General features: G+C 49.5%; 1 protein-coding gene across 2 annotated transcripts in view; it reads left to right on the top strand.

Annotated features, from left to right (window-relative positions):
* Positions 1-431: 431 nt before the first annotated feature.
* Positions 432-26,012, top strand: part of LOC146870743 (AP-1 complex subunit gamma-1-like) — a 294,245-nt gene continuing 268,664 nt past the window's right edge. Inside the window, exon 1 of one of the 2 annotated variants that reach the window (XM_085646315.1) lies at positions 432-617. The gene's annotated coding sequence lies outside the window, so the exon portion shown is untranslated. The remainder of the gene's footprint in view (positions 618-26,012) is intronic. The other variant, XM_085646317.1, reaches the window with a different exon arrangement.

Here is a 26,012-nt window from a genome sequence, read left to right as displayed (position 1 = left end):
GGGCACTAGGCCCACATATGTTGTGAAGGAGCACACGGACACCGGATGGATGGTAGATAATTGGCCCAGGGCACGTGCGCCCGGCCTCTTTTATTAACAGGGTCACCTGACTGGTGACGCCTGTGGTGGGTGGGTGTACAGTGTGTTACATCACGGGCTGACCACTAGAATGTATCCAGCCGGATACTACACCACCTAGCATTTTATAGAGGCAATTCAGGATGCGAAGTCTGCAATTCAAACCGTCATGAATATTAAAATATTTTATCTTTCCTGCCGTGTCTGTTGCTCCTCCTCGTGCCAATCCTGCAGACGCCACAAAAAGGACATCTACATCTCTCATTAATGGTGACTACGACCACACACTTGCCCAGGTGAGTTCCACTGCTGCATGAACACCAGGAAGTGTGTGCCGAGCGCGGGGAGGGGCCGAGAGGGCTGGCTTCCGGAGAGGAGGAACCAGGTACCGTCCATCCCGGAAGAGTGTTTAAGACGAGTCTCCAGAGGAGTCTGAGCCATCTGTCCGCGCCGTGCCGGGAACACCTGCTGGGGGCTCGAGGTGGGACAGGTGGTTATTATTGAAGAGGCTCCTCTGCTTGCGCCCACTGAACATCAAGGTGAGGGGGGCAGATACTCCGATCGTACGCTGTAGAAGACCCCTCGCCGCATACGCCACACTTCTCAGAAGTTGAGGCCTCAGCGAACCCCCCCCACGCACACACACACTGATTGTAAATGCTCATGCGTAAGACAAGAGTCTGGGGAAAACACGTCTTACAATAAATAATACATTTCGTATACAGGCTGGAGCCCAACCGAGGGTCTGGCTCGGCTAAACAAGCCATAACACGAAGCGAGCCATGCATTTATTTGGTATGCAAGTCGTGCAACACGTAAAATACGATAAAGTCTCTTCAAAATTAAAAAATATGTATTTCTATAGCGAAAGCTTTTCAAATTAGTACTACATCCAGCGCTGCTCTAAAAAGCATGTGTTAAAAGTGATAGTCATTAAACTATAACTTAGAAACATTTCTTACCCCGCCTGGACAGCAATGCCATGAGTGAACTAAGAGGCATGTCACGCGTCATGTTTTACCTCTATATGGGGCCGAGACTCCTATTACAGATGGAGCAACAGTATAGTTATTAAATCCAACACAACAGGGCTCTTATGTGTGATAATGGTCAAATAAGATAATTGCCTAGGGTTGGCACAGTTTGGAATAGCAGAGAAGCAAGGCTTGATCCAGGTTTTCTAGGCTCAGGTTGTGCAATTCAGCATCTAGATTCCTATTATAGATAGAGCAACAGTATATTCTGTTAAATCAAACACAACAGTGCTCTCATATGTGATTATGGTCACATAAGATATTTGTAGAGGTCCACACAGTTTGGAATAGCAGAGAAGCCTTTTATTCTTATTGGGTCGTCAGCAATCATGTATGCCTGTCACAGTTAACACCTCGGCCATCTTGAAATGGTAACTTCCCACTGTACACGTAACAACTTGCCGTGGTATGTGCCCACGTGCACTGCACATTAAGACCAAGCACTTCCCACTTAGTGCGGCACGGCACAGCCACCGGACTTCAATGTAAGGGTGCATTAAAAGGGGGGGGGGGGCTCGCTTGGGAGCTTTGTAATACCTCTGAGCACCCCTAACTTCTTGTGAGCAAGAAGCCTTTAAACATCCAGTGTTTTGGAGCCCTTGCATTTACATCATATGTAGGACACAGGCTTGAAAACCAGCTTGCTTACTTAGCCTTTTATTCTTATTAGGTCAGCAGCAATCATGTACCCCTGTCACATTTAACACTTTGGCCATCTTGAAATGGTAACTTCCCACTGCATATGTAGACACTACCTCCCAGCTGGCCTTCGCGCACGGCCACATGCGCTGTATGCTGCATAGAGCTGTGCCTCTCCTCAGAGATGTGTTCCTTTTTAGTTAGAGTATGGGCAGCGCATGCGCAGCTCTGCGATGCATACTGTATTCAGGTTGGAACTTGAAGGTCTTTCCAAATACCGCCCATCTTTTCAATGTTACTGTCCTTTCTAAATCGTTGCTTTTCATTCATGAATTGGCTTAGTAGTCCCTCATTGATACCGCCTTGTCTGCATATCCTCCCATGAGGACTGGACATTTTACTTGTGTTGTTACACTGTCTGCTTTATCTAGGTTGTGAGCACTATTTTCTTCAATGATTTTCCCCTGTTCCACCCACTACGTGCTTTCCTACAAGCAGTACGCCGCCCGCTTTTATTTTAATTACTAAAGACGGTCCGCTTTAACAATAGCGGCTGCGTTTCTTTATTTACTTTAGCCGCACAGTCCACTTTAAGTAGAGAGGTCGCGCTTATTTATTTAATTCGGCAGCGTGGTCTACTTTAAATTCAGTGGCCGCGCTACAAAACTTTTTTTCTTTCTTTCAGTGAAAGCCCGTTGTGAGAAGTTGGCCTGGTATATGATGTTCACTAGTTAAAGTGACCACCTTGTACCATGCCAAGCAACCCTTATGGTGTGGTTGTAAGTCAACCTTTTCGGACTAGCTGCCCTAGTGGTAGCGTAGGCTAAGCAGTCTTTGAGGCTAAACTCGTTAAAGCGTGTTAAGCAGGCTGTTTTACCAATTGCAACCCCCCTTTATACCAATGAAAGGACACCACACAGATATATATTCAAAATATATATGTATTTATTTCTCAAAGTATCCCCTAGACTCTTTATGAGCACAGGAGCACAAATCGTTAAACAAGACAATGTTATAATATACAGAAGTTGCACTTTATATGGATGGGCCCTGGTGGCCACTCAAACCATATACTAAAATAGTGGTATAAGTACCACGAACAGGAAAGGGAAAAGGCCTAGGGCCTCTAGAATCGCTGGGCCTACAAGGAGCTAACTTTAGTTAGTGACCAGGAGGTCCACGGGTCGCGTGTGCAGTGAGGAAAGTTACACGCGGGCTCCCATAGGTTTTCAATGGGTGCGTAAAAGTTTAAAAGTTACTGCAGAAAGGGTCTTCTGGATGGACTACGATCTTAAGATTCAAAACACAGACACTAGAGATGTTTCTCTACACTTGGGCACCGGAGTGCCAGCTTTACCTCACCCACAGGAAGCGGGTGCATAGGTCTCGAAGTGCGTCGGGTTTCTTCTATCGATTCAATGGAGCCTGATGACAAAGATGCTGCAGGCGGTCGGTCCAGAAGAGATGCGGTGGATCCAAGAGTGGATCGGAGTTGTAGAAGACCTGAAAGCAGAGGGGACAGTGTTCACAGTCACTAGCCAGTGACCGGCGTGGCACCAGGTAGGTACCAGGCGATGTTGGGTGCAAACAGGTGATGAGGTGTAGCTTGTCTCCGCAGCCACGTGGTCCCTGAAGGTCGACGACGTCCAGGAGTCGGTTCACGAGCTGTCCCACAAAGGCTCTCGCTGTCGGCGACTCGAACGAAGCAAACAAGCCTTGGCAAAGGCAGGAGTCGTGGAAAGAGAGGAAAGCTGATTGTTCTGACCAGCAAGATCAGAGAGGCTGCTCTTTTGGAGAGCAGCTAGGGCCAGTCTGGAGCAACCAGACCAGCGTCGTTGATTTCAAAATAGGTCGCCAAAATGGCCACTAGCCAACGGGCCAGGGACCGGGCAGGCGCGTCGAGATGCAAAGTGCAGAGGGGCCCCACGCAGATCGTGGAGATGCTGGAGGGCTCACCTTTGGTGCAGATGCTGCTCGGTGGTTGGGCTTCTCAGGACCCAAAGCACAACTTGGAGGGAGCCTCTGTCGTTGCGCTTGCAGCTTGTCGTTGGTCTTCCAAGATGGCTGGCTCCACGTGTCTCGGTGCCTCCACGGGTCCCTTCTTTGCAGGGACTGTGGATCGGGCGGTGAGAGGTCTGGAGGTCCAGGTCTTGTCGGGCTCTGGGCTCGGGCTCCGGCAGGAGGCGGCGGCAAAGCAGACGTCGAATAGCTGGTTGGTGCTTGCGTTAGCAAGATGGTCACTCCCTGACCATAGGGGAGATTTCCTTCAGTCCTCTGTGCAGCAGAGCGTCGAAGTTCCCGTCTTCTTCTTGTAGTTAAGTTGATTCCAGGATGTCTGAAGTCTTAGGACACAGCTCCTACCTTTAAGCGGATTCTAGGGGCCGGACTACCTGCTAGGTCCCTCCCTAAGGGTGGGACCAGGAAGGGGGGTGGTTACACCCCCAATCCTTTGTCCAGCTCGCCCCAGGTCCGGGGCTGGTGTGCCCCAGGACCGGATTGAACTGGCATATGCACCGAGGCTCCTTGTGAGCCTCAGGCATGTCTGGTTTCTTTCAAGCCCTACCTGACCAATACACAAAATCCTGTCTGGGGTGGTGCTCGCACCTCCCCTGGCAGGAAACCCTTTGTCCACTTCTCTCAAGCTGGAAGGACTCCCAGCAGCAGGAGGGCAGACTTGTGTCTGTGGTGGCAGCATCCATTTTGTGGAGCTGAGGCTATGTCTGATTTTACCCGGGTTTCAGGTACTGTACATGTCGTGTCCCTCTAGAAGGGTGGAATGCTAACCCCGTCGCCAGAATTGGCGAGGGGTTAGTATTCCAATTCGTATGACACCTTACTCGACATGTTTTGATAAAGCCAAACCAAAGATAGCATTTAACCGCGAGGTTCATAATGCACTTAAGAGTATATGGTATGACGATATCTGGAAACGGTAGAAGGAAGTTGTTCCGACCACTGCAGACAGGCTCAGCTCATGCCAGAGCACCATCTCACATGGAACCAAGCACTCTGCCTTCAGGATTGTCAAGGCCTGCCATAGGAGTGACTTGTAGGTTACCATGTGTCCCATGTAAGGTTAGGTATAGGTATACTACACCTAAGTAAGAGGTGGGTACACCAGCTTACCCCAGCTGATTGATCAGCCAGTTGTGTCAAATTTGTTAGGCCAAGCCTGGGGTGGCATAATACATGCTTCAGCCCCTGGCAGGCCTCAGATACACCAATGCCCTGGGTACCTAGTGTACACTGGTACAGGGGCTCACGGGGTGATCCACTTCCAATTGGTTATGCACCTAGGGGGCATAGTGTCAATTTAGTTAGAGAGAACAGCAGGCTGGGGGTCTGATTAGCAGGCCCACAGCCTCAATATGTCAAAAACCAGTGAAGCAAAAATTTGGGGTGACCTTTAGGGCAACACAGGCGTGAAACATGTTGACCGTTTTACGTTATTTAGGCACATTGAGCCTTTTTGGGATTACACCTTAGTCTTGGTTTTTTTATTCTGTGAAGGTTGTTACCTCATTGAATTATCTTTTTGAGGTCACCCCTCACCAGTTATTAATATGCACACACTTGTTGACCCTCATTAGGACCTAACCCCCCCACACACCCGCATGCACCATCCGGCATACCTCAAAAGAACTCCGATAAAGTGACCCTTCGGGGGCCCCGTTGGGAATTGCAGCGCCGGCCCAACGAGGAGCAAAACGCCCGATGATGAAGCATGACACCCTCTGGGGTGTGTGAGGGCAACAGGAGGTAACATGTATCCCTCCCCCTGATTTATGTGTCCATCTCACCTAGGATCACCCTTTTTCTTTTTCTTTCTTCTTCTTGAAAGCGCAAGTGTGCACTCTGCCCTTGGAACAGTGTCTCGTTTTTGTCTTCATAGGATAGCAGACCCTACTCTCCTACACCCGTATACCATGCTTTCACTCATAGTGGCCACGCCCCTTTCTTTAGACGCGGCTGCCGTATTCAGGTTACAGTGAGCCACGTAAAAAAAAGGGGCATGCACACCATTAAAGTGAAAGCACGGATGGGGTGCTTTTACCCAAAAAAAGATTTGTTTGTGAAAGCCTTTTTAGGTCTCGCCTGAGCCAGCGCTTTAGCGCTTCTCTCGCGAGAGCTTTTGTAAATGGGGGATCTGGAAGTGCAAACGAGTGCTTTCAGGCCTCCAAATACAGTGCATGTGCACCGGGCGCGCGCACCATTTGGCAGCCTGCACACCATTTGCTTTCACTTTCGCGGCCGTAATCCCCCGTCCCCAACAAAATGAATGTGTCCGTCTGTAAGGCAACTGGTGCTCATGTAAAGCGTTCCGATACCTTCGGGTCGAGTTCGCGCTATATCAAACTCCTGAAAAAATAGGCATCCCATACTCTCTAAACCTTTAGCTTCGATGCCTCCTCCTTAGTTCATTACATAACATATTTATTTATGTATATATATTGTGGGAGCTGTGTATGGCACAGGCCAGAACCAGGGGTGACACCACTTTATATAAGAGTGAATCCGCAGGGAAATCATATCGGAGATATACTCCGGGGCCCTTCGTATTAAATATGATAATGTCAAACGCTGCATGGTATTAGTACATAAGGAGCTCTCGATGTCGATAGCCCATTAATGCGTGCTCATGATGTCGGGCCAGCAGCCAGGGTGAGTCCAGTCAACAAGTGTGTCTGTCACGCAAGTGTGTCACGCTCTACTAGAATCCTTCGCTGGCCCTGCACAGGAAGTGTACAGAAGGGGTTCTGTCCGCTCGCAAGGGTTGTGTGACAGACAGCAGGTTATCTTCTGGCTGCGCCTGCTCTGCTGTCCAGCCCCTTCCATTTCCTGCTCGCTAAGAAGTCGAAAGGAGTCATTACCAGCTTCTATTGGAAGAAATTACCTCCCCCTCCGTGTTCATGCATAAAACATTGACGGTGATGCGAGAATGGGAAACCCGGCCTCTCGTTGTCACGGCGCGATAGCCGGAGCACTGTCGTGAAACGGCATACTTGACTCGCAAGGCTAACCGGACCTTCTGTGTCAGAAGCGAGGCAGGAATTTTTTGTTTTGTGGGTATGCCACGGTTTCTGGTGATGATGGATTTTGTTTCGGTGCTCTGAGATGTTACTGGCCACCCTGTTGCCGGCAGGCAATGGATCTGTCGTCGCGTTTGAGGTGGATTCGAAAACGTCCTTGGAGAAACAGGATAATTCGGCGACAATGTTGCAGTAAGTACTAGTTTTCTTTCTAACTGCATTATCCACGCCTTACGCTGAAGTCTACATGGATTGTTGGCCAGTGGTGGTAAGGCGCATCAGGAATAGGCTTGAGCATAAGACAATATATGAAATTATGTCATGCGTCAATGGTACAATTCAAAGTACTGTCAAGACCTGCTCAAATACAAACCTGGAAGAGGGGTGTTTGGCAAGCGCCATGTTGGTCTCTGTAGAAAATATTCAGAATGGTATTTTTGTCTTGGCGTGACGTTGCCTCTTTTAACCGGTATCAGTTCCCCAGGTACTTCCTACACTGCTGCCTTTGTAGAAGTTAAAAGGCCTCTCTGTGCAGGATAAGGGGTTCTATTTCACGTTTCCTTACACACGGGGGCATTGACTTCAGTCCTGGGACCAGTTCGCCAGGCCAGGCAGGGGGAGGAGGGGCTTTGCTTTTTGCAACTGAAGTTTTGTCAAAGTGAAAACTATTTAAAGGCCAAACAGGGAACGAGATTCATTGACACTGCTCAGCGCCATGAGGCCTCTGGACATATTTGTGCTCACAAGTTCCTTAACATAACTGTGACTGAACACTTAATATCTGTGTTTTACATCTGTTTTGCACAGTTTTGGGTGGTCATGAATCCAGCAATGCTATCACGTAAAGATGCGGAACCCCATTCCATACACTCGAAGAAAGATAAATCACCGTGACCCCTATTCGTAAATTCTGCTTCATGAGTCAAAAGAGATGCGCTTTGGGCCCATATGGGCACCCAGTCAACGTCAACTCAGCTGCCATTGACTGAGTGCCCATACGGAGCTGGCAATGCATGTTCATGCATGGCTGGTCTCATGGACTGACAGTAGGATGTTTTGCGTTGACAAGGTGTCAATTAAGCGTGTTCTATGAGGTGGGAAAAGAACAAAAAATTATAAAAGGAAGATGTAAGGCTACAAAAATATGGGGAAAGTTACAAAATAAATAAGGATAACGATGTATTTGGCCTCTGGTGAAACGCTGCCCTCTACTGCAGTATCTGGTTATGGGGCACTTTTTAGGTCTCGCCTGAGCCAGCGCTTTAGCGCTGCTCTCGCGAGAGCTTTTGTAAATGGGGGATCTGGAAGTGCAAGCAAGTGCTTTCAGGCCTCCAAATACAGTGCATGTGCGCCGGGCGCGCACACCATTTGGCAGCCTGCACACCATTTGCTTTCACTTTCGCATCCGCTTTGATGTTTGCCGCTTGTTTTGTCTTCCTTACTTATTTTCCTTCCTCCAAGCCTTTACCCATGTCTTGCTTACTTTCCACCCTCATTCCCTCTATCTCACCTGCATTTCATTTACTTCCTCTATGTCTCTGACCCCCCCTTGCTTTCCTTCCTCACCCATGAATGTCTCTCTTCTTTACTTTATCTCCTTCTCCATGGCTCTTTGTCTTTCCTTTGCTTCCTTTCCTCCCTCATGACTCTATCCCTCCCTTGCTTCCCTTCCTCCCTCCATGAATGCCTCTCCTTTACTTTCTTTCCTTCTTCCATGCCTCTATCCTGTCCTATCATGTCCTAATCTGCTGCCCAGTAATGTCCTGCCTACGCTTCCCTTACCCCCACCCTTTCCAGCAGCCCGGGTTCTGCTCCCGGGGGGGGGGTGGCTTCCACTAAGGCCCCCGGTCCAGCCACAATCCCCTCCCTTTGGGGTGAGGGGGCCAAACCAAGGGGCAAAGCACTTATATTCATTCTGCCTGTCTTCGCCATCCCGGCGTCACCTCCTGCCAGAGTGGGTCAGGCTGTTGCCTGTCCCCTGCCCTTATTTGCAGTGATATTGCAAGCACCCATTACTCTACTCCTCTGCATCTTCTCTAAAATAGACGCACTGAGTATTATTATTATTTCAGGGAAACTTGTATTACACATTGCTTTCCTTGATGCAGCTACAGACGTTAGGTCTGGATGGGCTTTAGAGTCAGAAGCGCCTGGTGCGACAATTTTTTTTCTCGCTTTCTTTAAGGATGTTGTTGTTATGGTCATATCCCAAATCACATGTGCCGATAACTCCTTCAGTGCTATTTGTAGATATTTCTAAAATTGTGAACTTTGATTCAACTGTATTTCTCGCCAGTGTAAGCAACTCATTGGATAAGAAGTATTAGTTTTTGTTTCCATATCTCTATATATTGACCCATCCTCTGCAAACCAGTGACCTTTAGAACTAGCGATTAGAGCGGGGAATTTGATGCAGGGTCGTTCATAGAACTCAAAGATAACACTTAGAAATATAGTGCATATATTATTTAACGAAAAGTTAAGCAAGTGAAGGCATACAGTAAACACCCCCTAGGCTTGCAGAAGTGCCGATCACAAAAACAGGAAAGACTGCACTGTACGCAGCACAAGGCACACAGGCTGCACCCTTTGCTTGTCCTGTAATGTTGCCCCGTCTCTGCATGGGCGCTGCGTCCAATGGGTACACGGGTCTGGAGAATTCATTCAAATGAGAAGGAGCCATTTATGTAGTTGGTGGTTCTAAAAATGTGGCATCGATCGAGTCTTCTTAGGCAAATGCGGCACACCCCTGCTCTAGGTCACACCTCAGACCTCTGTGTTCTTGTCCAGCTGAATCGGGTCTTTAAACAAACACGCTGCGTGATAACCTCACCACATGGCTGCTTTGATGCACTCGAGGGAGATGAATCAAATTCAACCACTCATCTAACCAATCAGAACACCCAGTCACTAATCCACCCGCTCATCTATCAACACATGCACCTACCAATCTCTCATTCATCCACCCATCTGCCCACTCGACCATTCCTCCACCCGCTCTTCCAGCCACCCACTCATCTATCAAAGCAGGTGCCCGCTGATCTCGTCATCCATCTGCTCCCTTGTCCCTCCCTCTAGCCGCCCACCTACTCATCCACCCACTCATCCATCGTCTCATCCTTCCCGCCACTCATCCATCCACTTATCCTTCCTGCCACTCATCTATCAAAGCATGCACCTGCCGTTCATCCATCCATTCATTCATCAGCTCACGTGTCCATCCCTCCGCCCGCCCATGTTGCGTGCCTGTGGGAAGAGTCCAAGAACGCGCATGTTCCCCGTTCCTCGTGCGCAGCTCCCCCTCTGTTTTTGCTCTTCACGCGCGGTGGGTGGCTCCAGGCCCTCTCACTAATTTGCTGTTTGGGCTGAGAGCGCCAGGAGTAATGAGGGGGCGTGAAAGGCAGCGGCGGCATGGCACCTTCATTACTGGGAGTCCCTTGTGTACTACAGCAGTGCCCTGGGGGCACGCACGTAAACCCCCACCCAGCACTGTGTGCAAGACGGCCCCTGGTGTGAGCAGCATCTAGGCACAGTCCTAAAACTCAGAGCCTCAGAATGGAAAGTGTTGGGGCAGGACATTCAGAACTGCTCGAAGTTCACACATGTGATAGATATGGTGAGTGGAAAGGTATGTGGGAAGCATGGGTGAAGTAATCACAGACATGTCAAACTGTGGGAGATCATGTGCTTTATCTGCCTATAAATACAGTTCTCATATTTCCATGGAATTAGCCATTTATTAGAGTTTTTTTGCTCAAACAACATGTCCGAGACGTTTCGCACAGACCATCAGTATTTCTTTAAGGTTGTAACTTTTGAAAGTTTACTGTGCATACGGAAACCTCCCTGAGCTCCCTGACCTCGGCAGGGTGGTGGATTTCCCCTCCTGGACAGTTGCGTTACTGTGTGGCCTTCTGGCACGCATCTGTAAAATGGCTGGACCCCCAATGTACAGGGTTTGAAGATGACCACTGTCTGTGTGTGTAGACATCGACTGTATTAAATACCCCTCTCAATAGCCCCCGTGTAACTCTAGATTGGGTCTGGCTGTTGGGGGCCATTGGTGAACGAACCCCTCTCACCAACAGCTTCAGAAGCATAAACAAGCATTTGCAATGCAATAGGTTTCGCATTTGCGAGAGTTTAAGCTACTAGCATTGCAAATAACAATGCCTTTTATTTGTTTTAAAAACCAAAACATAAATAAAAAACATTGTAATTTACAATGCGAATAGCTCAAACTCCTGTAAATGCGAGACCTATTGCATTGCAAATGCTTGTTGTTGTTCCGAGTAAAAGCGCCCCATGACGTGCTTTTACTTTAATGGTGTCTGCGCCCCTTTTTTTAGATGCAGTTCGCTGTAACTTGAATACGGTGAGCAGTGTCTAAAGAAAGGGGCGCGGCCACTATGAAAGTGGTCTTGCATTGTGAGAGCTTGACCTATTGGCATTATAAATGACAATGCCTTTTTTATATGTGTTGGTTTTTAAAACACATAAATAAAAGGCATTGTCATTTACAATGCCAATAGCTTAAACTCTCAAAAATGCAAGATCTATTGCATTGCAAATGCTTATTAGGACTTCCTGTAGCACATTACACAGCATTTCACTCCTTCACAGCACTATACATTCTGTGCAGGACAGCGAGTGGCCCCGACCAGAACACATTGAACAATGTCTGGTGTGGGCAGTGGGTAGTCTTAACAATGCTCTCTACCTTATGCCTGCCTGGTCCGAAGCAAGTAGTGTCCCTTCGCGAAACCGTTTTGGTCATCCGTTCAGTTTCCCAGGGTTGAATACAGGGTTTGAAAGAGTCGAGTGCCTGAACACCGCTGTCTTAGTTCCAAGCTTGAGCTGGGCAGTTATCTCCTAGGTTGAACCAACTTTTCAAGTTAACGCTCTGCACAGCATAACTGTCCTTAGTTATGTGCTCAGGCCAAGCAAATCTTACAGGATTGAGCCTCGGGCTGCAGAGGGGTTCCTCCAGTGACAGACCGGTTTACAGAGTGAGACATCACAGCTATCCCTCGTGCTTGGGCAATCATAGCCTTAATCAGCACATAGCTGCCAAGGTTTCATATTGCTTATGAGTGAAATTTATATAATTTCACTATAATTATGAGTGACATTCAATGACTACGAGTGACATTTATTTTCTCACGAGCAAAATCAAGAAATGAAGACACAAAAACATATAAATATCAGAAATCACAATCACAAAAATTCTAACAAGATCTTAACTGCTTTATAGCACCAGAAATGGATGGGCACTAACCTAGTAAAAAGCAGTAACTCACTGCCAATCCTCATTAAATACAGTTTTGAAAATCTGTGTGGTTCATGTTCTTTCGTGAAAACTGTCACTAAACAAAACGCTAATCTTGCTCCAGCACTCCAATATTTACTAGAGTGATCTTGACATTTTTATTGGCGCATGAAAACTCTTGGACACACAAATAGTTCAGCCCCAGAATTGTCACACTTGTATGAGTGTGATGGTCAGTGTTAGATCTGGGGGTCTCTAGCTGGCAGAGGTAGGTACCACTGTCCAAATAGGGACCCTTACTTCTAGTCAGGGTAAGGGGGATACACTCTTTAGATAACCCCTGCTCACCCCCTTGGTGGCTTGGCACGAGCAGACAGGCTTATCAAAGGCAATGTGTAAAGTATTTGTACCAACCCTCACAGTAACACAGTGAAAACACCACAAATGGACTCCACACCAGTGTAGATAAATAAAGTACTTTTATATAAACTACACAAGACCAAAACGACAAAAATCCAACATACACAGTTCAAGAATATGGTTTCAAAAAGAGTTCTTAGCTTAGCGACAAAATCATTCACCTTAGCGTAAATTTTAGCCAACAGTACCTGGTGATGCAATAAAAGTTCTTAGCGGCGCTCAGGCGTCGAAAAACAAGCAACAGCATCAGTCCTGAGACCCTGGGGAGGCGATGCGACAACCCCGCTGCATGCAGCGGGCGTGGGCGATGAATCCGGTCTGTATGGGAAGTGAGGCGATACTTGTATGGATTCCAAGGCAAGCATTTCCAGTAGAAATTTACTCGCTAAGGCACGATGCGACAAAATTCGGCCCGCTAACGAGCGGGGCGACAATTTCCCCAGCGATGATCTGGGTTGGCTCTGCGACGATATTCGCAGCGATAAAATTCTGACCGCTGATGAGCGGTGCGATGATTATGGCTGGCTCTGCGACGATGTTCGCAGCGATAAAATTCGGCACGCTAACGAGCGGAGCTTGGATCTGGGCTGGCTCTGCGACGATGTTCACAGCGACAAATTCGGCCCACTAACGAGTGGTGCGACGATTTCACCAGCGATGATCCGGCTCAGCGGCAGCAGGCTCTCCGACGATGTTCGCAGCGATAAAATTCTGCCCGCTAACAAGCGAAGTGACGGAAATTTTCTCGCTAAGCGTAGATCCTTTGCTTCTTTCTTCTTGGTCAGCTTCCCAACAGCAGGCACAACTTCCAGAGGCCCCACAATTGGATCAAGCACTCTAGGAAGGGCAGAACTCACTCAGCAGAGTTCAGGGGGAAGCTGGGGGTGAAGTCCTTTTGTTCCTGGAACTTCTTAACAGGAGGCCAGCTCTTCTCAGGCCCTTGGAGATCTCTTCAAGCAAGGGGACACAGCAACAGCAAAGTCCTTCCCCTCTCCTTGGCAGCAAAGCAACTGCAGGTCAGCCCACAAACACACAGCAGGACAGTCCTTACTCTTCAGTCTTCCAGCTTTCTCCATGGCAGAGGTTCCTTCTTGATTCCAGGATGATCTAATTTTCTGTAGTCTGGGTCCCAATACTTCTACCCCAACATCCTTTGTCCTCTGTAGGCAGAGGGGCCTTGGCCTAGTCAGAACCAGTTCTGGCCAGTCCTGGAGCACTCTGTTTACTTGGTTTCTTCTTTCCTTTGAGAGATAGGGGCAGGGTCATCAGCCGCCCAGCAGGGGGTGGAGCCAGCATTGTGGAAGGCAGGCACAGCCCTCTTCAGGCCCAGGTGCTGCTACTCCCACCCATCTACAGGGGAATTTCCCTATTCAGCCCAGGGCTGACTCATCCAGCCTCTGGGAGCCACCACTGTCCCTGTCACTCACAAACCAGACAGTCAATTCACAAACAGGCCAAGGCACACAGAAAGGGCAGAAAAGGAAAACGGCCACCTTCTAAAGGTGCTGTTTTCACACACAGGATTTAAAAACCATCCTTCTTAAAAGATGTGTTATTAAATTCTGAATTCAGGGATACCAGAGTTTAGCTTTCTATCTTGCTCCTATGGGAATATATGCAGGTAAACATTATACTCAGCATTCCCCATTATAGCCTATGGGCAAGATAGCCTTTCAATAGTGAAAAACGAAAATGGCTGTAATTCACTACCAGAGCATGTCACCTACACCAGTACATGCTCTACCTTTCACATACACTGCACCCTGCCCAGGGGGGTGCCTAGGGCCTTTCATAGGGGTGTCCAATGTGTACAGAAAGGGAAGGGTTTGGCCTGGCCAGTGTGGACACTGGTCAGGTCAGCATGGCAGTTAGCAACTGCACCCAGGCACTGCGGTGGCAGGCCTGTGACACCATTTTAGGGCTACTCCGGTGGGTGGCACAATCAGTGCTGCAGCCCACTAGTAGCATTTGAATCACCAGCCCTGGCACACTCAGTGCACTTTACTAGGGGCTGACAGGTGAAACAAATATGCCAATCAGGGATAACCAATCAATATAACAATTTACCTAGGGAGCACTTGCACTTTGACACTGATCAGCAGTGGCAAAGTGCCCAAAGCATCTAAACCAGCAAAAACGAAATCCAGCATAGCGTCAAAAATACAGGAGGTAGAGGCAAAAAGTATGGGGAAACCACGCCAAAGATGCCAGGTCTAACACGTGTCCCCTCCAGCTGAAAGTGGGGAGAACTACCCACCCTCTTGGGAGTTCTTATCGCTAAGGCGGAAAAACCTGGACAGGCCGTCAGCGTTGGCGTGTTCTGTACCAGGATGGTGTTCCACCGTAAAGTCCATTCCCTGTAGGGAGATGGACCACCTCAACAGTTTTGGGTTCTCACCACTCATCTGCATTAACCATCTGAGGGGCCTGTGGTCTGTCTGAACCCGGAAGTGAGTCCCACACAAGTAGGGCCTCAGCTTCTTCAGAGCCCAGACCACAGCAAAAGCTTCCCTTTCAATCGCACTCCACCTCTGTTCCCTGGGAAGTAGCCGCCTACTAATGAAAGCTACAGGTTGGTCCAAGCCCTCGTCGTTGATCTGTGAGAGTACCGCTCCCACACCATGCTCTGAAGCGTCTGTCTGCACTACAAACTCACTGGAGAAATCAGGCGCCTTGAGCTCCGGTGCCGTGCACAGGGCAGTTTTCAGGGCATCAAAAGCAGTTTGACAGGCATCGGTCCAATTCACTCTCCTGGGCTGCTTCCTTGAAGTCAGCTCTGTCAAAGGGGCAACAATGGTGCCATATCCCTTGACAAATTGTCGATAATACCTGGTGAGTCCTATGAAGGCTCTCACCTCTGTCTGGGTCTTGAGGGGCTCCCAAGCCAGGATGGTATCAATCTTTGCTTGGAGGGGCGCCACCTGGCCGCTCCCTACCTGGTGTCCCAAGTACACCACAGAACCCTGCCCTATCTGGCACTTACTGGCCTTGATAGTGAGGCCTGCACTGTGCAGAGCCTTCAACACTTCACAGAGGTGCTGCAAGTGTTCCTCCCACGTGGAGCTGAACACAGCAATGTCATCCAGGTATGCGGCGCTGAATTCCTCCACCCGGACAGTACCTGGTTGACCAGTCTCTGGAATGTGGCAGGGGCGTTCTTCAACCCAAAGGGCATAACACGGAACTGGAAGTGCCCCTCTGGTGTTGAAAACGCAGACCTCTCTTTGGCCCCCTCAGTTAAGGCAATCTGCCAGTACCCAGATGTTAAATCAAACGTACTGAGGTACTGGGCAGCTCCCAACCGATCCCCAAGCTCATCAGATCTGGGGATGGGGTGTGCGTCAGTCTTGGTGACCGCATTGAGCCCACGTTAGTCCACACAAAACCGGAGTTCTGGGGTGGCACTGGGCACAGCAGCTTTTGGACCTAAGACCACTGGGCTGGCCCAGGAGCTGCTAGAGGGCTCAATTACCCCTAGCGCCAACATCTTGGAAACCTCTTCCTTGATGCTGGCCCTGACCTTGTCAGCTACCCTGTAGAATTTCTGCTTTACAGGTGGACTATCTCCAGTGTCCACATCATGGACGCACCAGTTGGTGACGCCTGGGGTCAGGGAGAACAGGGAGGAAAACTGACCCAACACCTGGTGACAGTCCCTCTGCTGTTCTAGGGTCAGGGTGGGCGAGAGGACCACACCATCCACTGACCCGTCTTGCTCCTTGGCTGCCAGGAGATCAGGAAGAGGGTCACTGTCCTCTTCCATTCCAGCATCTGTAGCCAGGAGCATGGTTACATCAGACCTCTCGAAGTGGGGTTTGAGGCGGTTCACATGTAAGATCCTCAGGGGCTGCCTTGGAGTCTGAAAGTTAACCAGGTAGGTTACTTCGCTCTTGCGCTCCACCACCTCATATGGCCCAGTCCACTTGTCTTGGAGCGCACAAGGCTCCACTGGCGCCATCACCCACACTTTCTGCCCAGGTTGAAATTCGACCAGAGTGGTATTCTGGTCGTACCATCTTTTCATTTCTTCCAGGCTGGCTTCTATGTTCTCTTGGGCGAGCTTCCTGAAGCGCAGTATCTAGTTGCGGAAGGCCAACATATAGCTGAACACATCCTGGGGGGGGTTTTCACGGGGGATTTCTCCCACCCCTCCTTCACCAGAGTGAGAGGTCCTCTAACAGGGTGGCCATACAGAAGCTCAAAGGGACTGAACCCTAAGGACTTCTGAGGCACCTCCCTGTAGGCAAACAGGCATGGTAAAAAGACGTCCCACTTCCGTCTCAGGGGCTCCGCTAGGCCCATAATCATACCTTTCAGAGTTCGGTTGAACCTTTCAACCAACCCGTTTCCTTGAGGGTGGTAAGGAGAGGTGAACTTATAAGTTACACCACACTCCTTCCACAGAGACTTCATGTACCTAGAGATGAAGTTGGTACCCCGGTCGGAGACCACCTCTCTGGGGAACCCCACACGGGAAAAGATCCCCATCAATGCAGGGCCCGCCACGGGTGCTGTGATTGTCCTGAGAGGGACAGCTTCCGGGTACCGGGTGGCATGGTCCACCAAGACCAGGATGAACCTGTTGCCTAAGGCTGTCTTGGGGTCCAGTGGCCCCACAATGTCGATGCCCACCCGCTCGAAAGGGGTGCTCACCACAGGAAAGGGTTGGAGGGGTGCCTTGCACTTTCCTCCGCTCTTACCACTTGCCTGACAAGTCTGGCAAGTCCTACAGAATGTACCAAAGTGCTTCATCTGGGGCCAGAAGAAGTGGGTGACAAGCCTTTGGAAGGTCTTGTCTTGCCCCAGATGTCCTGCGAGAGGCACGTCATGAGCCAGACCCATTAGGAAGGTCCTGAAGCGGTCTGGTACCACCAGCACACGGGCTGCACCGGGCTCAGCGACCTTAGGCTCACTATAAAGTAACCCATCTTCCCAGTAAATGAGATGATCCTTGGACTCTCCACCTGCTGCCTGGTCTGCAGCCTGCTGCCGCACACCAATGAGAGAAGGGCATTCCTTCTGCTCCTTGCAGAACTCCTCCCTGGAGGGACCACCCTCTTGCTGCCAATGGGTCAGCTCAGGTAGCTCCCCCAGTTCGGCCACCTGTTCCCCTGTAGGTTCCAGGGCATCCCCCTCAGGTTCTGCTCCTTCCTGGATTGTGGGAATGGTGGGGGCTGGTTTCCCACGCCCTCTGCTCCTTCATCTCTGGGCAGGTTCCTGGGCCACTGTTTCAGGCTCCAGGTCTGCGGAATCACCCCTACTGGCTGCCATAGACCGAGTGGTCACACAGATCCACTCAGGAAAACCCAACATCTCCATGTGAGCCTGGCGTTCTACCTCCTTCCATGGGGAACTCTCCAGGCCATTACCTAGCAGACAGTCTACAGGCATGGATGGACTCACAACAACCTTCAAGAGACCTGAGACCTCCCTCCACTCAAAGGGAACTTGCGCCACCTTACAGTGGCGCACCGAGTTGTCCGCTGCAACTACTGGGTGAAGCACATTGGGAATGACCTGCTCTTCAGACACCCACTGACACCTCACAGATGTCACGCTGGCTCCTGTGTCTCTCAGAGCCTCCACCCTCCTCCCATTGATGGTCACCCACTGCCCGTATTTCTTAGTGTTTTCGGGCAGGTAGGTGTCATGACCCAACAGAGGGGGCGCCAAAGAGCAGGAGCATAGTGGTTGGGTGTGATTGCGGGCTTAATACACTACATCTCCCATAAGGCAGTGGGGAGGAAACACACAAGGTATATAAGCCCCGCCCCCCTGGTAAACAGTGCTTGTCACTCGAGTTCACCTGGCGTGGCCATGGATGCGAGCCGTTCCTGAGAAGTTTCTATTGAATCACGAACAATCCGTTACCTGGGTTGGGACCCTCGGAGGAGCCCTGCTGATTGACCACCTTTGTTGTCTGTTCCCCGTTTCGAGCGAGTTCACGAGCTTTATCCCGCCTTCAAGAGCAGCGCGGGTTTTTGCCCTTGCTCCGCTGCACGCAAACGGAAGCAAACGGAAGCGAGAGGAAGTATTTCCCCGGTTCCCGAGCGCGTCTCGTCTTGCGAGTCGGCTCGGTGGAACCAATCTTTGCAGAGGTGCTTCCCGCCTACAACCACAGTCCGGAGTAGCCGTGAGAGAGACATTAACAATCCGGGAATGCTAGCAACACTCCGTTGGAAGCCGCGACTTCTACGCTAATATCCTAGGTGGGGAATGTGAGCGTTTCCTGGGTTCAGCGTGGGTTGAACCTGCTCCTTCGTTTTGCCTGCTGGAAGGATTGCGAGTTTATGTCCGCGCGTGGAACTATCCATATTCCCTTGGTTCTCATTACTCCGAGCTGCTCCTCATTTCTCCGCAGCGACCGAAGCGTGGGAGTGCTGGGTGAGCGCTTCCATGGTGGTTTTCCTTTCATTTTCCTACAGAATCAGAGGGACTCGAGGAATATACATCAAAATGATAAATATCATTTATTAGTTATATTCAAGACTGAATGTCCCTGATGGTTATTTTCGCCTCCTTTCTGAGTTTATGAACTGCCTCTTTTCTACACTCTCGATCTGCACCCATGCATGTAAGTGTACCTAGACTTCCCAAATAATAAGAGGGCGGGGAGGTGTATTCACTACTATTTTGATGTGTATTTGTTGTGTCTCCTTTACAGGGTATTGTGGGCATAGAGCAGGAGAGACGAGTCGTTACCACACGCTTCTTTCCTTTCCAACGTCTGGAGGCAATACTATTTTTTGTTTCCTTTGTCCCTTTTTTCCCTTTCCCCGGTAGAGGTGACAACTATGACGTGTGATATACCTACGTACAGGGGTTACTTCTTAGGGGTAGGGATAAACTAGCATCATTCCCGCTGTACCCGGCTTCCAGGTTAGTGGCACTCTTTAGATATCACAGAACCCGACAGTAGGTTTCCTGGACCATCCCTTGGTCTCCTAAAGAGACAAGGGTCATAACCGCTGGTCCCGCCCCTTCACTAGAAATTAAATCCTCCCCCAAAGCTACACTCACTAAACCCGGTTTAGGAGCACCAGTGGGTGCTGGAGGTTTCTTGGGGTACTTAGGGGCAATGTGTCCCACCTCATTGCAGTGATAGCAGGTAGGTGGGCCCCTGGGGTCCCGCCTGCCCCTAGGGGGCCAGGTCGGTTTGGGCTTGGGGGGTTGGGACTCTTCCCCTGGGAACTGTTTTGGGGCCCTTGAGAGAACTCCTTTTGGTTACCCTTGTCCCCCTCACTCTTTTGCTGGGGACCCTGCCCACCTTTGGCTGTGGTACCCACAATTCCTCTGTGGATCCTGGTACTGGTCCAGCGGTCCGCCTCCTTAGCAAGCTCAATGGGATCCGTCAGCTTGCTGTCTAAAAGATGCACGCGCAGCTCTGGAACACATAGACTACTCAAGTGCTCCCAACTAATTAAATGCAACAACCCCCTATAATCATTTACTTTGCTGCCCTTCATCCAACCTTCTTGTGCACGCGAGTACAGATTCACACACTCCATCCAAGTCTCAGACTCTTTCTTCTTGGAGTTCCTAAACTGCAGTCTATACTGTTCTGGAGTAAGTCCATGCCTGAGACATAGGGCCTCCTTCATATTGGGATAGGTCATGGTACCTGCTAATTCTAAGGGCTCTAGAGCACTCCTCCCAGAAGCCTCAAAATGTTTCCACAGGCCCGCCCCCCAATGCTGTTCAGGCACACCATTCATTCTCAAAGCAATCTCATACGAGGTAAACCAGGCATAGATATCCTCACTCCTATTATAATTCTGTACCAAATCCTTGGGGATATATACTTTACCCCCCTGCACTGGCTGTGCGCTGCCACCATTGGAACCGGACTCCCCCTGCTTGGCCTCGATATCCAGTTTTCTCATGCTCAACTCATGAGCCTGAAGCAATTTCTTCTCCTCCAAGGCACGGGCATTCTTGCTCTCCTCCGCCGCCTTTTCTTTCTCTACTTCTAATTGCTTCATTTTCATTCTCATTATTTCCAATTCATGGTTTCTCACTCTTTGATTCTCCTCTAACTCCTCTGGATTGAGACCCCTACTGGAATGGGTGCTGCCAGGCCTTGAGCCTGGGTTGCTCACAGGCAAATCGTGGGGCTCAAAACCATCCCCCCTATTTGCATCATTTCCATCTTGGGCCTCCCACCAGGCCTTCAAGGCTTTATGTAGCACATCCTTCCTAGATCCGCTTTTCACAGGGCAACCAAGGTCTTTGCAGAATTGCTTGAGCTCTTCAGCTTTGTATGAATACAGATCCTCAATGGAAAACTCCAATTCTGCCCTCTCACTAGTTGCCTTCTGAGACATGATGCTCCTGAAGAGTTATTCAAAAATAGAACCAAAAATACAGTATGTGGTTGCGTAGTGGTCTGCACTTAAACTAGTGATGTACACCAATTACTGTGGGTCAAGTACAAATAAAAGTTCAAATCCTCACCGCTGACCACCAATGTTAGATCTGGGGGTCTCTAGTTGGCAGAGGTAGGTACCACTGTCCAAATAGGGACCCTTACTTCTAGTCAGGGTAAGGGGGATACACTCTTTAGATAACCCCTGCTTACCCCCTTGGTAGCTTGGCACGAGCAGACAGGCTTATCAAAGGCAATGTGTAAAGTATTTGTACCAACCCTCACAGTAACACAGTGAAAACACCACAAATGGACTCCACACCAGTGTAGATAAATAAAGTACTTTTATATAAACTACACCAGACCAAAATGACAAAAATCCAACATACACAGTTCAAGAATATGGTTTCAAAAAGAGTTCTTAGTTTAGCGACAAAATCATTCACCTTAGCGTCAATTTTAGCCAACAGTACATGGTGATGCGATAAAAGTTCTTAGCGGCGCTCAGGTGTCGAAAAACAAGCAACAGCGTCAGTCCTGAGACCCTGGGGAGGCGATGCGACAACCCCGCTGCACGCAGCGGGCGTGGGCGACGAATCCGGTCTGTATTGGGAGTGAGGCGATACTTGTATGGATTCCAAGGCGTAACTTTTCCGGTAGAAATTTACTCGCTAAGGCACGATGCGACAAAATTCGGCCCGCCAACGCGTGGGGCGACAATTTCACCAGTGATGATCTGGGTTGGCTCTGCGACGGTATTCGCAGCGATAAAATTCTGCCCGCTGATGAGCGGTGCGATGATTTTGGCTGGCTCTGCGATGATGTTCACAGCGATAAAATTCGGCACGCTAATGAGCGGTGCGATGATCTTGGTTGGCTCTGCGACGATCTCACCCAGCGGCGGCAGGCTCTGCGACGAAGTTCGCAGCGATAAAATTCGGCCCGCTAACGAGCGGGGCGACGATTTCACCAGCGATGATCTGGCTCAGCGGCAGCAGGCTCTGCGACGATGTTCGCAGCGATAAAATTCTACCCGCTAACAAGCGGAGCGACGGAAATTTTCTCGCTAAGCCGGCTGTGCGTGAAAAAGTGTAGATCCTTTGCTTCTTTCTTCTTGGTCAGCTTCCCAACAGCAGGCACAACTTCCAGAGGCCCCACAATTGGATCAAGCACTCTAGGAAGGGCAGAACTCACTCAGCAGAGTTCAGGGGGAAGCTGGGGGTGAAGTCCTTTTGTTCCTGTGACTTCTTAACAGGAGGCCAGCTCTTCTCAGGCCCTTGAAGATCTCTTCAAGCAAGGGGACACAGCAACAGCAAAGTCCTTCCCCTCTCCTTGGCAGCAAAGCAACTGCAGGTCATCCCACAAACACACAGCAGGACAGTCCTTACTCTTCAGTCTTCCAGCTTTCTCCATGGCAGAGGTTCCTTTTTGATTCCAGGTTGATCTAATTTTCTGTAGTCTGGGTCCCAATACTTCTACCCCAACATCCTTTGTCCTCTGTTGGCAGAGGGGCCTTGGCCTAGTCAGAACCAGTTCTGGCCAGTCCTGGAGCACTCTGTTTACTTGGTTTCTTCTTTCCTTTGAGAGAGAGGGGCAGGGTCATCAGCCGCCCAGCAGGGGGTGGAGCCAGCATTGTGGAAGGCAGGCACAGCCCTCTTCAGGCCCAGGTGCTACTCCTCCCACCCATCTACAGGGGAATTTCCCTATTCAGCCCTGGGCTGACTCATCCAGCCTCTGGGAGCCACCACTGTCCCTGTCACTCACAAACCAGACAGTCAATTCACAAACAGGCCAAGGCACACAGAAAGGGCAGAAAAGGAAAACAGCCACCTTCTAAAGGTGCTGTTTTCACACACAGGATTTAAAAACCATCCTTCCTAAAAGATGTGTTATTAAATTCTGAATTCAGGGATACCAGACTTTAGCTTTCTATCTTGCTCCTATGGGAATATATGCAGGTAAACATTATACTCTGCATTCCCCATTATAGCCTATGGGCAAGATATCCTTTCAATAGTGAAAAACGAAAATGGCTGTAATTCACTACCAGAGCATGTCACCTACACCAGTACATGCTCTACCTTTCACATACACTGCACCCTGCCCAGGGGGGGGGTGCCTAGGGCCTTCCATAGGGGTGTACAGAAAGGGAAGGGTTAGGCCTGGCCAGTGTGGACACTGGTCAGGTCAGCATGGCAGTTAGCAACTGCACCCAGGCACTGCGGTGGCAGGCCCGTGACACCATTTTAGGGCTACTCCTGTGGGTGGCACAATCGGTGCTGCAGGCCCACTAGTAGCTTTTGAATCACCAGCCCTGGCACACTCAGTGCACTTTACTAGGGGCTGACAGGTGAAACAAATATGCCAATCAGGGATAACCAATCAATATAACTATTTACCTAGGGAGCACTTGCACTTTGACACTGATCAGCAGTGGCAAAGTGCCCGAAGCATCTAAACCAGCAAAAACGAAATCCAGCATAGCGTCAAAAATACAGGAGGTAGAGGCAAAAAGTATGGGGAAATCACGCCAAAGATGCCAGCTCTAACAGTCAGTAGTTGCGTTGCTACTATCATTTGCAGCAATGCAGGGGCAATGTATAGTGCAAGCTGCTGTGGCCTCCTGACGAGAGCCCTGACACTTTTTTTTTTTTTTTTTTTACAACAACAAAAAGTCACTATTACTGAATACAGGGTTTCTGTGGGAAGTTCCTCGCTGCCTGCCTGTTGTTTTTGCCACTATTACTGGACTCGATACATCTGTTAAGATGATTCCTGTTGGGGGGGGGGTTGAGATGATTGGTGGGGAGATGAGAAGACGGATTCACACGATGCTGGGTGAACGGTCACTTATGCAGAGCCCCGTCACACCAACTAATCATGACTCACTTAGACCGGCCTAGTTTTTCCTAGAAGGTAAGACACACTCAATCACTGCTGTTCTCCAAGCTGCTGAATCCTTGTAAAACACAGGTAGTCGGATAAGCACCACTGCATGCGCTAGACCTATTAATACAGTTTAAAAGCACATGATTTTGAAGAGAGATACCTTAAGAGGCACTACTTACTTACTTAGCGATGCAGCTCTTCATAAAGGCCGCACCTGGCCGCAAGGACTTCGGCCGCAACAAAAACAGGCCCGGGCATGATTGTGTGGCTCAGTAGCAGCTACACAGGAGGGGCTGGTGTGCTGAGGAACAATTCCCGCGGCCACCACGGTCCATGCAGGGGTCAGCTTATCCGCCAGACGGGTCCATCGTGTCTTTGATTAAATTACTGGGGCACAACTTGGTAATGAGTGTGAGCAGAGCCGCCATTGCCACTGCCTGCAGCCTGCCTCTAGTTTATTCCAACTACAGCCACGAGCCACCTGCTCACGACTCGCGCAGCAGTGTCATAACGTATAGCCATAAATCGCGCTACCACGCATGTTGGTAAATTCTGTTAAGACTGTAGCAGTTTATAGCTGAAGGCTCACCCCCAAGCCTGCTGAAGCAGCGCACATGCGCGCTGTCACTCCAGACGAGCTTGGAAGACCAGCTTTAGTTTTTAGGTCTTGCTTAGTGAACGTAGCGCATGCGCTGCTTCGCCTTGGTGAGACTATTGTTGTCGGTTTGGTGAGCGAAGGGAGACAAACCATGTGCGTGCATGGACAGGCGATGTGCACGCGCTTGGCGTCTCCTCTCTGGCTCAAACGCTTCCACCGCGCGCTCACACGCTCCCACCGCACGCTTGTTTTTAGATGGTTTAACATAGTCTCCGAAATTAGTCACATAACGCATTATTTTTTTTAATTTTTATTTTTTTATTTAAACTGAGGTGACCGCTCTGCATGCAAGTCAAACAAAATACACAGATGAGATTTATGATAAACCATTCCACTTGGAGTATTTCTGAAATACGTTTGTAAACGATGTAAAAATTATCCCTCGTGTACCTTTGGCCTCATGGTGACCTTTTTTCCCATTGACCATGTGGAAATTAATGGATTGCTGCCTGTGCCGCTCTGTTTTAGTAAAGCAGAGATACTGGATTCCAAACAGGGGATCGACATTCTGTTCGGATACATCCGCTCTTCTGCTTTTAGAGTAAGGAAATGGGACGTGGAATCTGGGAGAGTATTGCAGCCCTGTGTCGATTCCGAGCCTCTTCAGACACTAGCAGGTTGGAGATCACAGAATCATTGCCGAGGATGCCCCATTATTAATTCTAGATTTGGCCCCCTTTTCTTGACCGTGCCTGGATTTGCCTCTTGCGCTATAATCTATTCACGTACTTGAGCACCTGCGAGAGCGCACTTGTCTCCAGGGCCAGTGGAGCTCTTTGATTCCTTGTAGGGAGTGATGTGAACAGACTTGCTGCTGGGGACCAAGTGCATTGAAGCCTCGAATAGGCTTGGTGTCTGTGTTACCATTGCCCCGCTAGTGATGGGTTTTGCGTGCTCATTGTAAGACTGACAGAAGAGCTCATAGAGGTTACCTCTACTGCTTTCCCTGAAACACAAAAGGACTTCGAATTTGGCACAAACGATGTCGCCAGCAGGACACAAACAGCGTATGGCTTTGTTACTTGGTAGCATTTTATAAAATGAAACCAGAAGTAGGTGAGCCTATTTCATCTCTACAAGGCCTGAAGAGAGAACCTTCTTTAGTGAGGCTAGACCCAGACCTGTTGGCCTGCTGGCCCGCTTATTGTTGAATGAGAACCTCATCGCAGGGACCTCTAGTGTAGCACAATTTTACTTTCCGCAGCATTGAGGCACAGCTAGTGGTTGGCATGGTCTTATTCCTGTCGGCCTGGGTAAGTGCTTTGACCCGCTGGAGGTCTCGAGGAAATATGCTGTTTTAGATCTGTCAGTTACAGTTCCTTCTCAGGTATGTGCGAGTATCCCTCTGCTTGGTTACTAAAACCATTTCACCAGCTTGTTGAATGTGATTTGCACTAGTTTCTTAAATGTGATGTGACCTTTCTGTGCAGGCTACCGTGAGCAAATTTAAATGATTTCTAATTCAATTATTTTATAGCTAGAAAGTAAATGTGCCTGTGAGAAAGTGCCATCTTTCTTGCATGGTATGCCCCCACTTTTTGCTGAATGTACTTTGACTGAGAGTGCCCTGGACTCCTGCCAATCAGGTGCCCAGGGCCTATGTTCCTTCCCTAAAACCCAAAACCCAAAT

The sequence above is a fragment of the Triturus cristatus genome, chromosome 1_1, assembly GCF_964204655.1.
Source record: "Triturus cristatus chromosome 1_1, aTriCri1.1, whole genome shotgun sequence".
In the NCBI taxonomy this organism is placed as follows: Eukaryota; Metazoa; Chordata; class Amphibia; order Caudata; family Salamandridae; genus Triturus; species Triturus cristatus.
This window is presented reverse-complemented; position numbering and strand designations above follow the sequence as displayed.